Source organism: Larus michahellis, chromosome 3, assembly GCF_964199755.1.
Source record: "Larus michahellis chromosome 3, bLarMic1.1, whole genome shotgun sequence".
NCBI classification, from domain to species: domain Eukaryota; kingdom Metazoa; phylum Chordata; class Aves; order Charadriiformes; family Laridae; genus Larus; species Larus michahellis.
This window is the reverse complement of record NC_133898.1, coordinates 31,347,661-31,363,646: the sequence shown is the minus strand read 5'-3', so window position 1 is coordinate 31,363,646 and position 15,986 is coordinate 31,347,661. Positions and strand designations below refer to the sequence as shown.

The window sequence follows — 15,986 nt, the reverse complement described above, 5'->3', positions numbered from 1 at the left end:
ATACGTGCTCTCAGCTCCTAACATGGTGAAATTAATAGCTATTTTTATTTCATCTGGCAGGGAGTTTTGCAGTCAATGTAGGATTGCATCTCCTGTGACCACAGGGTTTCTCAGATTTCCCAACAGTTTAATTGCTGTATGCTACGTGAGGTTGCATTTTCAGAGAGAGAAGGAGCTATCTCATGCAGCCAGAGCTCTGCAACCCAGCCAGCATTCATGAAACGCAGTCTTTGTTCAGTCACTAGTAGGAAAAGAAAATTAGTAATGTTTCATTGGATGAAGAACCATAATCAAATGAAGAGTTTATGCTTAAAACTTACTATCAAGTCTGATAAAATTAAACTAATGAAGCAAAGGAAGTTTAAGGCAAAAATTAAAACATTGAGAGAAAAGTTGAATATGATGGAATGATTTGTTTAAGTATCTTCATTGCCGACTTCTTTAAAATTCCATAACCCTTTGATTTCTAGAAGGGGAAAAAGGGGAAAGGGGAAAAGAAAAAGACAACCAAGTGAAATGGTTGTCTGGACAATCAATGAAACCTGGACAATCAACGAAAACACATACTCGGTTTGTTTTTACTTTCCTCTCTTCCTGAACGAATTAATGAAACTGGTGAACTTTGGCCTCTTCTTCAGGCTAGAGCAGCAAGGAGACGGGCTGACTTAATATCCCCCCCAGCCCACAGCAACGCTGATGGAAGACTTTAACGTAAGAACACTGTGTGCTCATTTGGCGTTGCATTCCCTAGGGGGAATACGGTAGACAGTGTGTAGATTAAATTTAGTTAGAATTGGACATTAAGAAACACATACTTGGTGCCTTGATAGTAAAGATCAAGAGAGGTCACTCTCTGCTTGTTTTCCTTTGTAGGTTTATAAAACTTTTGCCTTTCTCATTCCTTTTCTTCTTTTTATGACATAATTGTTGCATAGCAGACAACCATTTTGTCTTTCTTAGTGATGCTAGTTACAAAATATAGGAAGCTTGTTTCCGGAAAATAATCTGGATTCTCTGAAGCACTCTTGAAGTCCTTTTGGCATGCTTCGTAATTGATTTCAAGTGTCTGATGAAAAGTCAGGCCCTGTGACACAATTTTTCTTTGGCTTCAAAATCAGAAGAAAAAATCCTGCCATAGGAAAATCAAAACCTGTGGTCTGAAATGAGAGTTTTCTCAGATTTTCTTTTTGCACATGAAATGCCACTATTCAGAGCTATCCTCAGCATTGCATAACACAAGGATAGCGATCTGCAGCCACTGCTTTGCAGACAATAAAAAAAGGCTCACTCACTTTTAAAGCACGGTGCCAACAACAGTTTCAGGTCATTTCCCAACTGGCTTTTCCTGTCTGGTATGCCTTTCAGAGTTTTGGCTCTGTTGACACTGCAGGTTAAATGAAACAAAAAATGCAAACAGAAGCCACAAAGTCTCAGCAACTCTGCCTTTTTGATCTACCTAAGTGTTTTCAAGCCTGCTCATCACCATGGGATCCAAGTGCCCTTTTTCACATTTCAGTGTTTCCAAAAGAGTCAAATCATGGTAAGGCCATAATGCTTGAGTGGTTGTTGCAAAAAAAGATTGCTTCTTTAGAGAAGAAATGAGTCCTCTTCTCCAGAAATAAGCCTGAACAGAGCAAATTAAAGGTGGGAAAGGTCAGAAAGGAAAGGGCTGTTTTTCCTTGGCAAAAACGTTAGTAGAGTTGGCAGCATATGGAAGCAGAGTTGTAAAGAGTGGGAAGAAAATGCTTTCCTCTACCATCAAGAGCAAAGAGATCACAGTTCTTTCAAAGGGCTTCCCTTGGGATAATGTGAATATGGACTGTCCCATACTTCACGGATTGAATAACCATCTGAAAGTACAATAATTTGAGATAAACTGAGATTAGTTTCTTGCATTGACATCTGCTTGGAAAATAACATGGAAAATCTAGTGCAAGGGTCATTTGGCTTGGTATGTTGATGATAATACTGCCAACATCCAGTACCAAAACAATGAGTAATTTGTAAAGATTTGGCATATTACATCCTGCTTAATAAATTCAAAGGTTTGAACATGACAGCATATTGTAATGTAGTAACATAATACTGTAAATTTGCAGAGCCAGATTCAACCCATAAGCAGACCCAACATTGATCTCAATATACATGCTTAGTGCAAGCTGAATGAATAATCTGAATACATACTTGGCTGAATACATCCTAACCCCACTATATATGCAATGAAAAAAAAAATGTGCTGCTTATTTCTAGTTATTTTTATGTAGTCATGTAACAAATGTATTTTTTCATACATACTTGCATCTATATTTCAGCAGTGAGAGAAGTATAAATTTAAATGCAGGCTAAGATAATTGGTCTTTGAAGACCTGACAGGCGCAATGGTGTAGTTAGCAGAAGTTAACAGAAGCACAGTCAAGACACTCTTTCAAAAAAGGCACAGTAACTTCGGGATGAAGAGAAAGCAGTTAAATGAAAGATAAGACCTGCTCTGGTAACCCAATATAGCCAAATAACAATGGAGAGTACAAACTGGTCAAGGCGACAATGGAGAGAGGGGCAGAATAACCAAGCATCAACTATGGCACAGGGGAGAGGCAAGTTAGTACCAATTTCTTGATTCCCTCCAGCAAACTGCTAGACTGATCACTCTCTGGCATGCCTAAAAAACATAGAATCATAGAACGTGTTGGGTTGGAAGGGACCTTTAAAGGCCATCTAGTCCAACCCCCCTGCAGTAAGCAGGGACATCTTCCACTAGATCAGGTTGCTCAGAGCCTCATCAAGCCTGGCCTTGAATGTCTCCAGGGATGGGGCCTCCACCACCTCTCTGGGCAACCTGTGCCAGTGTCTCACCACCCTCATTGTGAAGAACTTCTTCCTGATGTCTAATTTAAACCTACTCTGCTCTAGTTTAAAACAATTGCCCCTCGTCCTGTCGCTGCATGCCCTTGCAAACAGCCCCTCCCCAGCTTTCTTGTAGGCCCCCTTCAGGTACTGGAAGGCTGCTGTAAGGTCTCCCTGGAGCCTTCTCTTCTCCAGGCTGAACAACCCCAACTCTCTCAGCCTGTCTTCATAGGAGAGGTGCTACAGCCCTTTGATCATCTTTGTGGCCCTCCTCTGGACCCGCTGCAACAGGTCCACATCCTTCTTGTGCATCTCTCTGTCCATCTTACGCTGTTACTCAGGGAGTCGAAATGAACATCCAGGATAAAAATCCTTATCGTGCGAGTCCTGTTGGCAAGATTTTATCATACATCTTCCCAGAAAGAGGGAAGTTTTCCGTTATCAGAGATCAGTCACGGCATTTCCACTGGTACAGGCTAACCACTACTGTCATATTCTCCCTCCTACAGAACTCCTGATGAGACTGTGGTCAGAGAAGGAACTCATCTGGAAGGATTGCAGACTGGGCATAATGCCGGACAATGCCTACACTTCCACAAGATCTAAATGGAGAGGCATTAAAGAAATGGATATCAACTAACAATTCCTGTTCTTGCACCAAAAATGGGTTAATTTGCTGCGTGAAGAGGGAAAGTTTCCTCTAACAACAGAGTTCCTCTGTCAGTATCAAATGTGGGAGAAGTGGCCCAATGTTATTTTTCTATCGAAGACCCAGGCACGCCTCTTTGACCACATGGAGAGAGCCAGTGAAGGCAGAAGGGGAAGCTGGGCAGCGTGGAGAGACGGCTTGCTAATCCTGTCAGGAGAAAAAGTGTTTCATGTCACTCAACAGCATCTCCATGGGGCAGTTACAGGAGAAGCGCTGACAGCCTCTGAAAGGGATCACATCCAGTCATCCTCTTGCAGGAAGAGGTTGGCTTTGACACGAAGCTTATAGGCTGGGTGAGATGAAAGTGGGGTGAAGGGACCTCTGGGCTCCATGTAGGATTTCGCCTTCCTCTGCCCCGTGAGGAGACGGAAGAGGAATGCATTAGCAGTCCCGACTGCTTTCAGCTAGCCTGTCCTTTCTGACCCCTTCGCCAAGCAGTTCTGTATCTCTCTCATTCCCCGCCTTTCAAAATTTTGACTTGCTAACCCTGCTGCCAAAAATAAAGACAGAAATAACATCACGGTTGAAAACAATTTCAACATAAGGAAGAGCTGCGGGGACAGACCGGGGATTCTTGCCACATGACACAGAGTACATACCATACCACTGCACACGCTGATAAGTACATTTTGCAACCAATTTTACAGACTTGTCCTGATTTTCTTTAGAAAACGTTTAGTCGGGCTCTTTCAATCACTGGTGTGCTTGAATGATTTTCAGCAGTACGAGCTGTAAATAAGTGTAGACAAAGAGGTGAAACATCTACAGAAGGGATGAAGTCACCCAAGACATCAATGAGGTTAAATAAGAATGCACTTAAATCATATAATGAGAGTCTGTATTGGCGCAGAGTTACCAACTCCAATGTACAAAGCAGAAAGCATATAAAATGAAAGTAATTTACATTCTCCTTAAGAGCAACAACTCCTTACTGAGTGCATGGGATTTGCCATCCCCACACCACACCACAGCACTCCAAGGGACAAGGCATTCAGCTGTGACCAAGGACCTAAATCTTCCTCCCAGAAGACACTTCTAGAGTCAAGTTTTTAAAACACATAGGTGTCTAAGGTTACAAATGGGCATCTGGATTTTTAGATGAGGTATTCCTAACCACTTAGGAGGTTTATACAGCATTTTTACTGCAGCACAAGCCTAATTTCTGCCATTCCCTCTGTGACAGCAGCCGCACATCCCTCTCAGATAGCCTTGTCCTTCCCTTCTTGGCCCTCAGCACCCCTATGAAGAGGCAATAACTCTTGCCTCAAAAAGCAAGTGAAAATTGCTTTTTACTGGTACTGAATGACAACACAGAGAGCAGCCCCTTGCCCATTGGTGGGGAATAAAATTCAGAGGTCCAAGTGCTCCTTTGCTTCGATTGTACTTCAACATCACGTTTTCCCCCCTTTGGTGGATTAAAGCTGAAAGGCTTTACAGGAGACATGTCTGTTACAGTAATGTAAACAATAAATAATAATAGGAAAGAGAAAGAAAGACTGATTTATTGAAGGCTATACACTTCTATAAAGTAAATAAATGAACTTTCAATTTAAGCAGACATTTTTACTGCCAAATAAATCTCCTTGCACAGATATGAGAGGAGCAGAGACTTCATATAGTACACAGAAAAGGAAAAGTTTAGAGAAATTCAGATAATGCAAGTGAGCACACAGGGCCAGACTCTTGATGGATGCTGCTGTTTTACACCAACCTAGAATTGTTTATATATTCACCTACCATTGAATGATAATATTATACACCAAGATATAGCAGAAATAAACAAATTGCTTTTGAGTAAGTGAAAAAATAGCCATATGCCTATTCAGCAGCCTTTACATCATCAAAACTCCAAAGAAGCTGGTATTTGTTTTGCCCAAATACGGACTACCAAAACTTTTGAAGTAAGCCCCTGAAGTTGGAAACTGCATCTATTTTTTATGCTTCTAAGTGTCCTGCTCTGAAAAACATTTGGGTGCCCAGCAGTTCCCCTGGACCACATAGAGAAGTGGCATTTTTCAGCACTGGATCCCTCATCTACCTCAGCAGATTCTGATGGAGATGGGTTTGTGGGCTGATACGCACACCCAGAACCAGAGTTCAGGTATGATCAGTATCGGCCACTACTTGCCTCATGGTGGAAGTTGCCCCAAAGCACCAGGGGCCAAATTACTGTTCCTGTACAGAGCGCCCCGCCATAAATGAGAATGGACTGGTAGATCTGACGGACCATCACAAGAACAATATTTGCACCCAGCTTACTACCTGAATCAGGCACTGTATTTGGACCCATCCAAGTTTCTAGTGAAGAAGACAGCGACCTGATTTTCTTATCACTTCTGAGAAACTTCCAGGCCAAAACCTGGGGTCTTCTCCTTAATACTCTTTGCTGACTTCTGCTCTGCAGTTTCTATACGGTGCAGTAGTAGTAATATCATTTCCTCAGTCTCCGTGGATTCTTTCAACAACCTAAGGAAAGGGAATTTAAAATCTACCCTCCTGAATTTTCACCAGCTCCACTGTCTCTAACTGTCCTTTCCCAATGAAGCAAATCTTATTTCTTTTTGATCTCATTTCCCACAAAGTCAAAGTACGGTTGATGTTCCCTGAAGTAACATAACAGATATGGGTACAGCTAAAACATGGGAACTTGGGAGTCATTTGGAAAGTTTTATGTATGTGAAATAATTGAATTCACATACCAGTGACTTTTATCTCCAAAATGACCACACAAAATGCTGAGCATGATTCCTAAGTGGTGAGATACTACTGCACTTATTAGGTTTCCATCTGATCTGATGGACAGTCTTAGCAATTTTATAGAATGTGATATATCCCTCAGGCTTAGAGTGAACTTTGACAGGTCGCAATTTTAAAGCTCCAAAACTTGAATTTGTGGAACAGATATGCAAATCTAAAAAATTTTTGGATGAATAAAACAAGAGAGTAAGACAATTATGGGAGAGGAAAGAAACACATCCTGTATGTTTTTTATAATTTTTTTTACTGATTTACTTAATTTTATTTTCAATTAGTTTAAACACCTACCTCTGAGGTTTCTATTTGTTTCCTTAAAAATTAGGAGTCCTAACATTAAGAGTGAAAAGTGAGTTAAGATTATTCATTATCCAGGTACAAATACAATGGATCTTTCAAAACATAGAGTAGCCTTTTTTTATTCTCGGCTGATCTATTTGAAGAGCTCTCCCTGTTTTGTGACCACATACAAAAAACCCGCATTTCTGTAGCCAAACCAAGCGGATTGTGAACTTTTCTCCAGACTTGGGATAGGCTTTGGAGTCAGAGTGATGAAATTAAAATGCAATAGGACATTAGTTCACTGAGTTCGTGTGTACCAGTGAAAATCTGTTTTAAGATTTGAAACCGAAGTTAAAAGCACAATAAAGATACAAATTCCTGCTAATCTGAAGCTTTCTCTTTCTCACCTTGTCATAAAAGCCCTTTGTGCCTGTAACCACAGTCCCTTATCTATCCTCCAGACTCTGCCAAAGGGAAGCTGACACCTCATCAGAAGATATCGGGGGAGAATGGTACTGCTTGAATCCTGCCTCTATCTTCAGAATGATATTTTAGTCTTCAAGGGATGGCAAAGGATTTCCACAAGCAGATGGATCAGCAGAAAATGTAACCGAACAGCTCATAAACAACTTGTCCTCCTCATAACCAGCTAGTTGGGTTTTTGTTTCGTGTTCTTATTTTTAAGAATTCAGCTGTGACTGCACCTTTGCCTAAATCCTGTGAATTTCATTTCCCCAGCTGCTACCCTGGAATTAGACTGATTTAATAATTATTGTAAATGAAAACGGGTTCTCCCTTCACTGCCAGTATTACTCTGGTTCTGCTGTGGTAGTTGCATAACTTTACAGTATTAAATGTTAGCTATCCCGCTTAGCAGAAGCTAAGCACTACAGTTTTTCTAAGAGATTGGAGTAGGCAAAGTCAGTCACTGCTGAGTGCAAGAGGGTTAAGCCTGCGTAGCTACCGTGTGGTAGAAATCTGTAATGTCTGTAGGACCTTGCAGGGCAAGACTTGGCAGGCACCGGTTACGCGGGAGTAAAAAAAAATACCCTTTTGCAGTAAAAACATACACATAGCCACTTCTTTCCCGCTTTCTTATTCTTTAGCTGTATTTCATTTTTCCACGTGTTTACACCACATTTCTGCAAAAGAAATCTTGGACTTTAAAGATTTTTGCTTAGTCATTGGCTTTGACTACTTGTTATATCAAAGTGCAACTTCCCATTGATGCCCCTTTACTGCAGTTTTTGATCCCAGATAAACAGTTCAGCAGGAGCACAGGTAATGATGAATACAGAATAAAGGAAAATGAATGACAGATAATAATGATCTCTATTCAAGAACATCTTTTATTGTGCACGGCACAGTCATTAAAAATAATGTTCTCCTAAATACTCGGGAAAAATGAGACTCGGAGTTAGCAAACCATTTAAGCATGTGCTTACCTTTAAGCCTGCAAAAAGTCTTACAAATGTTAACTGGAGTAGTCATGTGCCTGGAGTTAAGCGTGCTTAGAAATACTTCACTGGACTCAGAGCCAAAACCTGTTTGCATTATGGTTTGGGAACAGCAAAGGACAGAGAACAAAAGGAACAGTTATTCAGAATTTGGACAAATAGCTGTAAATACATTTTTTTGTGTTATTAAGCCGATATTGGCTCTGCTGAGAACACACTGACTGAACACACAGTCCTAATAATCACAGCTGAAAAACACAGACCATGGACGTTTATTGATTTAGACAAGATCACTCCTCACAGGAGAGCAAGCCTCTAGTTTTACAGACCTTTTAATTCCCCGTACACCATCCCTTTCCCTTTTACAAATCTCCTGCTGTGAAACTCTAATGCACTCTTGAGACACTAGAAATCATGGAACTAACTCTGTAAATTGTCCATCAGCCAAAAGAGGAAGCAACTTCCAAGACCAAGGAGTTTAGTTGTCGTTATGTTTTTGTCCAAGGCATAAAGCAAAGAGAGTCACCACATACCCCCACTCAGAAACTGAACAGCGATTGCAATAGGGACAACAGCTGCACATCGTTGTGGCTTCTACTAGTGCTATTCTTTAGCCACCTCTCCCCCCCCTCCCCGTCAAAAAAGGTACCTAATATCTGGTGTGTCTACTGGCCAAAAACGTCATATCTTATTTTAAGCAAATCCAACATTCCATGCAAATGGAAGTAATTTCTGCAGTACGAAAACTCCTTTCAGAAAATGCTGAACTGATTAGTATTATGGAAAAGTGGAACTAATTAGTACAGTGATACAACAAAAAAACCAAGCTAGAAATTAAAGCCATCCAATTCTTGCAAAAAACGATGGTGTGTTTCCCACATACGCAGCCTTTATGCACACTCATTAAAAGATAAAAGGAAGATAAACTTACATCCCCTATCCAACCCATAAACGCACGCCTCTTTGCAAATCCTTAAGGACCAGGACTGTATCAAAAATCCTGTACAAAACGTTCGCTCCTAGGCTTGATTGCTCTTGAGGAACTCACCAAAAGGGCTAGTTTACTCCCTAAAAATGAGGTTCGCTAGCACAAGCCGTATCTATCAGTCAAGCCCCATGCGAGCCTGAGGCAGAGACCTTTCGCTGGCCCTTCACTCCGTGGCAAATTTCACCTTTGGAAAATAGAGGCCACGGGCTCCTCTGAACAACACGTGCCCCTTTTTTTAAAGGAGGACTGTCAAGGCCGCAGGGCCAACTCATTAACCTACCCCCCAGCAGTCCCATCTGGATGGTCTTATCTGTAGGAATTCGGTCGTTCATTTATTTTTTCAACCACCATTTGTGACAGTGTTTCTTAAAAAGCAGGCTCATGACTTATTATTAGCACATGGGCAGGTCAGCGCACAGGTTTATTTGCTGTTAACCAACATCCTAACATGCTGTGTTTAAAATTTCCAAAGGGACTGTGAATAGGTTGTAAAAGTAGGAGGTTGAATTCCTGAAGGTAAGAGCTTATGATGGGACCACTGTCAAAGCAAGTCATATTTTGCTCTGATAACCCACAAAAATTGCTATGCAAAGACACATAGTTCACACAGATGTGAATTCCTGACTATTCCCTTTTTAAAGGTGCTTTGATGACCAGCCTGTAATACTTCAGCTGTGCCACTTAGGGAGCAAAGGGAAAGTAAGCAAGCATTAAACTTTGAAAACGTACAATCCACCCAGAAAAGGTAAAAGAAAGGGGGAAGCTAGCATCAGGAGAGAGGGGGGAAGGGAAAGAGGTAAGAGAAAAAGACAATATTCCCACCAAAGTATATGCAGCACAATTCCTGCAGGCTATCAGGAAGAATAAATACTCCCATCACTCTTGTCAGGGGCAAGCCCCAAGCACAGGGATGTGACCTATAGGACATTGGCGGGACCGCTTAGAAGGGCAGATCCCATTTTCTGCCTGGGATGTCTATCAGATCCTAGGCTATCTGGTGGAAACACTCGCCAAATTACCTGTGTCCCTTATTGTTGACATACACCGTACGCACACAGCTGGACGCCACACCCCAGGAAATTATTCCTAGTGAAAGAAAAAAAAAAAAAATACAGAATCACCTCCAGAAAAGATTATCCACTTGCTCGCTTTCATCTTGTGCAGAGCACTGAAAAGTCTGGAAAGAGATAAATGTCTGTTATACAGGGATTTACACATTTCATCCAGACAATTGACTTAAATTTCAAGCATGAGGCCCGATTTGATCATTTATCAAGTTAATCTTCATGATGTATTTAGTGTCTAACCATAATACCCCCAATTGCTTTCACAGTCTGCAGAGCACCGGCCGGGGGGAGAGCACCTGTTAAGAATCAAGAACTGAAAAGGAGCTACGCAGTTGATTGAAGTTATAAATATTGGCCCTGATCCTGCAAACACTTGGCATCCACTGAGCACCAGTGTGAACGAAGCTACAACCGGCCGCCTTAGCGGTCTGATGATTGTCTATCTGTTTTAAGCAAGGACCACCTTCTTAGCTCATTGAGAGGCATGCAAAAGGATTAAATGCTCAGCATGGGCCGCTATTTCTATCCTAACGAAACAAAGGAGCAAATGAAGGTAACTTGATTACAGCATTAACTTAAACTGTTAGGATATCCAGCGGCTTCCTTTCACCGCTAATGCCTCGATATTTAATCATCACTAAGAAACGTTTTGTTTTGATTGTCATTTTTTGTAATGCTCCTGCCAAAAGCAAGTGTTAAAAAAATTTTTTTTAAAAATCACAGCTCACACAGCTCTCCACCCTCACATACAAGATCACCTCTTAAATCATGAGCTCCTCCAGCCAGTTAAGAGTCAGAATCTTCTTTCTTTTTTTGAATGAATGAAAGAAAGCATAACTTCCCAAGTCATACTCTGACTTCAGCAGCACTAGGTAAAACTGTGAAAGCTCTGATCAAAACCAAAGATTTAGTAAGTAAACATCTTTAAAGTTCAATTAGTCATTTCCCAGTTGAAGTCCTGCATTTTAAACTTCAAAGCTAAACATTTTAAATACATTTTCTTTCTGTTAAACTGAAGTACAAATAATAGAGAAAACACTCAAAAACTCTACGTGGGGTTTAGAACACAAATCCTGCCGACTTTGAATAAAATCTGTGCTCCTAAATCTCTTGAACTTATTTCCAAAGTTTTGCCTGCTTTGTAAATGACCACTGCGCACTTTTAATGCTTGCTTTGCCTTTTCAGCTAGACTTTCTGTGTATTTCATCTAATTTCATTTTCACTGAATCTTTCATCTAGATCAGTTTAACTGCCAACAAAGTGGGCAAACTGCTAATTCTTAAAAGCAAAGGGTTCTGTCTCTGCCATCGTAAGTCTAGAAGGGTGGACCTAGAGGCCAGTTTCTTGTCTGCCTGTAATCATCACACATCAATAGCTGTCACTGGAAACGTGCTGAATTACAATACTACATGCTGGGGGGGGAAAAATGACCCCTTAGATCTCTAATTAAATCACCATCTCCCCTCCCTGCAGCTCTACCCTTTCTTTTGATGACCACTTCCAAAATCAGTGGGAGGAGGGGTACGGAGGAGGCTTGTTGGGTTATTTTCGAGACCCCCATGTCAAGAGAGGTGATTTTTCATTCTGATTTTGTACACCACCTGAACACAACAGAATCCTGGTTAAATGCAGAGGGTTTTCAACATTCCTGTAACCCAGTAATTCAATTAACAGACTTGAAGGCCACTGAAGTTATTCTTTGGGATCACTGTGCGAAGAGCTGGGGTGCCGTAGCCCTACAGTCACAGATCCAGAATAATGCAATTATTTCCATTCCAGGCTTCAAAGGCCGGTATTTATACACTGAAAAATTGTAATGGAGTGTTTTAATTAACCAAATGAACAAGATGCTCACATTCAAAAATCACTGCTGCATGGATTGTCTAACCTGTACTTCGACACGACATTTTGCTTTCAGCCCAGTAAGCCCAAGTACGGATCACTAACACATGTGAAAGTCAGAAACTGCACAGGGACCAAACCTGTAAATTTACATTTGTACATTTTTTAACTCTCTGGGGTTGGTTCTGGATTACCTCTGATAAAAAAAAAAAAAAAAAGGGAAAATGATGATGTCAGAGGGAAAATTCACACATCTGGGGAGCAGGGAAACAATGCTATTTTGTCCGTTTATACTCAGGAATGGGTTTTATTTCAAAATGAGAAAAATAAATAAGATCTGTATTAATTATTAGCAATCTGAAAAATAGCAAGAAGTACCAGTTAGGCTATGCAAGGTAGATGGAAAGCTACTTTGGCCTGACTTTTGCTTTCTTTTCTGAACTGCCGCCTCACTAAGTGGCAAGCAGAGGAGGTCAGAGGCCAAACGAAACGGATAAGCGTCAATGGGAGGCCCTGTGGTGTGACACAAGTGCATAGTGGTATATTGTCCACAGCCCATGAAGAACTTGTCAACAGCTCAGTGAGAATCCCTCAAAGGAGCGTCTACAGTTTCATTGCATCCTCCTCCCTGGAGGCAGTGGCAGATACCCAGGGAAGGAACAGCTATATAAGCAAGATGACTCTCTAGGAGCTCTGCTGCCTTCTAGTATTTGGTTTTATTTATCAGCATAAAGATTATCAGTAGAAAAAAGCTTCCAAATAACTGGAAAGTTCTCTACAAGCAAGAGCAGCTAGAAACAGGTTAGACTAAAAATTAATTCCGCCTTCAAAAGGTAGCTGTGAAAAATAAATACAAATAATATTTGCTAAATTGGCTCACGCTGCATTAAGCCCCTGCAAAAACTTCTTGTGACATCCCAATGTCTGGTCTTTTATGCTCCTGTGAAACCTGAACTTAACAAAGCAGGAGACCAGGCTTCGAGGAACCAGAATTCCCTGCAAGGAAATACTAAGACATGGTGTCCTTTTCAGGAAAAATTAATTATCAAGGTACCCTCTGAAATGCAACCTCTTGCAGCAGGCAAGCTCTCATTTAATTTGTTCTCAGCACTGAATTATCAAGCGCGGCATAAAGAGCATCTACTGTTAAATGAAATTGGTCAAGACTTTTCAATCCTGATATAGAGCTAGTGGAGTTGAACAGAAGAAAATTTGTCTCACAATTCAGAAGAATTCTTGCACTTCTAGAATAACCAGTTAAAAAGTATACAATAGGCACACATATTGCCTTTGTTCTGGTTTTTATACAGTTCCTAGAAGTAAGAGTAACTGAGTAAGAGCCCAGGAAAGGTCTTTTAGGCCTAGTGTCATACAAGTAATAAATCATCATCCCTATTCTAGTTTGAAAAGAAACCAGGACGTAAGATGAAGAATCTTGAATTGTGTCAGTAACAATACATGCGTTTGTAGGTGGACACGCAGCCAGGTTTATTCATACAGAAACAACAGGACCAATCAGAGAGTTAAAGTATGAAAAAAGACAGACAGACAGACAGAAAGAAAAAAGGAAAGTGAAAGCCAGCAACATTTTGTTCTCTTGGCAGTGGATTTTAAAGAAGGCACAGCTTGTGTTTCTGCAGAACGGGTAGGAACTGGTCTGGGGTTGCAAAGCACATGTTAATGAATCTCCTCTGGTTCTTAATGAATTCAAGCATTCTGCTTTTTTTTTTTATCTTACTTCCCTCCTTCTACCTTACTGACTCTCCCTTAATCATCATTTTAAACACAATAAAATAAGCAAGTAATGAAGATGGACCCCAGTACACTGGCCACCTAACTTTAATGCAGCGGAGGAATTTTTGCCATCTGAGAGGCTGAGGCAGGTGGCTATATTACTTTAAGTGTTTGTAGTGGCCTATGGGCATTTTGTCAACTTCTCCATCATCTGTATTTTTCCAGATCGGCTGTGTTGAAATAAAGGGGATTATGGCAGCATGAACAGAAACAGAGAGATGAACCAGAGCCTTGCACTGTAAATACAATGCCATTTGTGGATTGGAGTGTTACACGTTTATGTTCACTGCTCACAAGGCCAGAGGAGCTCAGACCGTCTCACTGAGCAAGGCAAAATCTCCAGCACCAAGTTTTTGAAGAAATGACTGACAGGGAAGCAAACCATAACTCATAGATATTAGAAGAGGGGTTGAGCTGCTCTGAATAAAACACTGCCCAAGTTATAATAAAATAAATACATTCTGATTTGTAATAACAACAGTAACGTACAGTTGTTCAATCCCTTGAGGAGTCCTAAAAACACTGGCAAGTATCAGTCTGCCAGCCAAGGCTGAGAGCATCCCACATCCTCAAGAGAAGTGCATGGACACTAGAAGCAGCATTTTCTACTGCCAACTTGAAACCAAGAGTGTCCAACTTGAATCAAGTGTTGCTGTTCACCAATATTGGCACCTGCAGCTCTTGTCAATTCTTGCAGGAACCGTGACTCCTTCAGATGTATGAAAATGAGGGTTTCAGACCCAGCCCAAAAGCTGTCTTTGGAGTACAGCTCCTCTGCTCCAAGCAAGACATTTGCACGCTCGTGTCAGAGCTGAGCTGGCAACGTCAAACTGGAGACCCAGCTCCTGGACTGACAGGCCACCATTTCTCAGTCTTTGGAGCCTGATATAACTAAGTTTACAAGTTACTCTTACAAGCACTCAAAAAAACCCCAAAACCCTGGCATTCTCTTCCCCATAGTTAGACTGCAATCTTTATATTAAGCTTACCTAAAAACAACCTGACTAGAAGGCAGCTGCCTGCTGAGAGCTGCTGCCCTCAGAGCCAGGGAAGCACACGGTGAGCAGGCTCACTGGGAAGCATGGGCTCGCGCTTGGCCACGCTGCTGCTGCCGCCACAGGAGAGAGGAGAGCAGCTCAATTTGAGTGCATGTAAAGCGCGCTGTGCTCTCTGCACAAAGCCACACTTTGATCACCTGCCTTTAGAAACCTGGAGGAAGCCCCTTGTAAACATAGCACGTGAACCTTTGGCAATAGGAAAGCTTTTTTGCCTTTTTGTCTGAAAGTTTCCCAGTAGGATCCAAAGGCCTGGGAAATCCCAACCGTGCTCATCCTCAGAGGCGATATTTACTGGTTTTTGCTTTGTGAGCCCATTCTTCATTAGCATCAACAGGAGATGGACATAGAAGCTAAGGACCTTAAGGGATCATTCCACTTCTCATCCCTTAATGCTTGAACCCCTGATAAGAACTGCATCTAAATTAACTAGACACAGCTTTCAAATCCACTTTCTAAGCTGACTTTGGTCCAGCTTCTCCCCTCTTCAAAAGGGGGTGGCTTCAGGTTGTGCAAGGTGAATTGGACTGTTTGTCTACCCCCACAAAGACAGCAGAGGTGTCATGTCTCCTGTAACAAAACATTTTAAAGGCGTTACCTTCTCCTTAGACAGGACATGATACAGTCAGATTTTGCCTTGTCTCAGTTTCAAGTAAGAAGTCAAGTTTATTTTTCTGTTTTCCTGTAGAGCATTAATCTTTCAGAGGAGAGCATTTATTTTTAAAAAGCCAAACTTTTCTTCCTCCATTGCGATGGCAGCCCATTATCAATCTGCACCTCCACATTGCTGCGATGCCTGAGGAGCTCTTCATTCTACAGCACATGAGTATCAGCCCTAACCATGAGCAGTCTGCTTCATATGTGGCACACGTGGGGCGATTTCCCATGGTCACACTGTGCCTGGCTGCGTGACGCACCAGCACGCCGTCATTTGTTACGGGTTGTGGTTCTGAACACAGCTGAAATATCTCCCTAGGATATTAAGAGTGTTAATGGAAGGAAGGAGGAGGAAACCAGAAACATTTTTCTGCAAATCCCACAAAGTATTCCATAGCATTTGCACGATAGAAATAGTCATTCACAAACCTCAGCAACTGTTAAGGGATCACAACATGGAAATAAACTCTTCAGATTTCTTTGTGGAAAATGGAGGAGAACAGTCTTTCAAACAAAAGGATAATTATCTGGCCTCT

The 15,986-nt window shown here is 41.4% G+C and overlaps 1 protein-coding gene across 5 annotated transcripts in view; it reads right to left on the bottom strand.

Annotated features, from left to right (window-relative positions):
- BICRAL (BICRA like chromatin remodeling complex associated protein) overlaps window positions 1–15,986 on the bottom strand; it is a 136,403-nt gene that overhangs the window by 38,487 nt on the left and 81,930 nt on the right. For 3 of the 5 annotated variants that reach the window (XR_012586092.1, XR_012586091.1, XR_012586093.1), the window contains exons 17-19: window positions 10,054–10,120; window positions 8,035–8,133; window positions 4,153–4,282 (exon numbers count right to left, since the gene is read on the bottom strand). The gene's annotated coding sequence lies outside the window, so the exon portion shown is untranslated. Of the gene's footprint in view, window positions 1–1,114; window positions 1,130–1,292; window positions 1,385–3,662; window positions 3,701–4,152; window positions 4,283–8,034; window positions 8,134–10,053; window positions 10,121–15,986 lie in introns of those variants that run through there. The other 2 variants (XR_012586094.1, XR_012586095.1) reach the window with 2 other exon arrangements.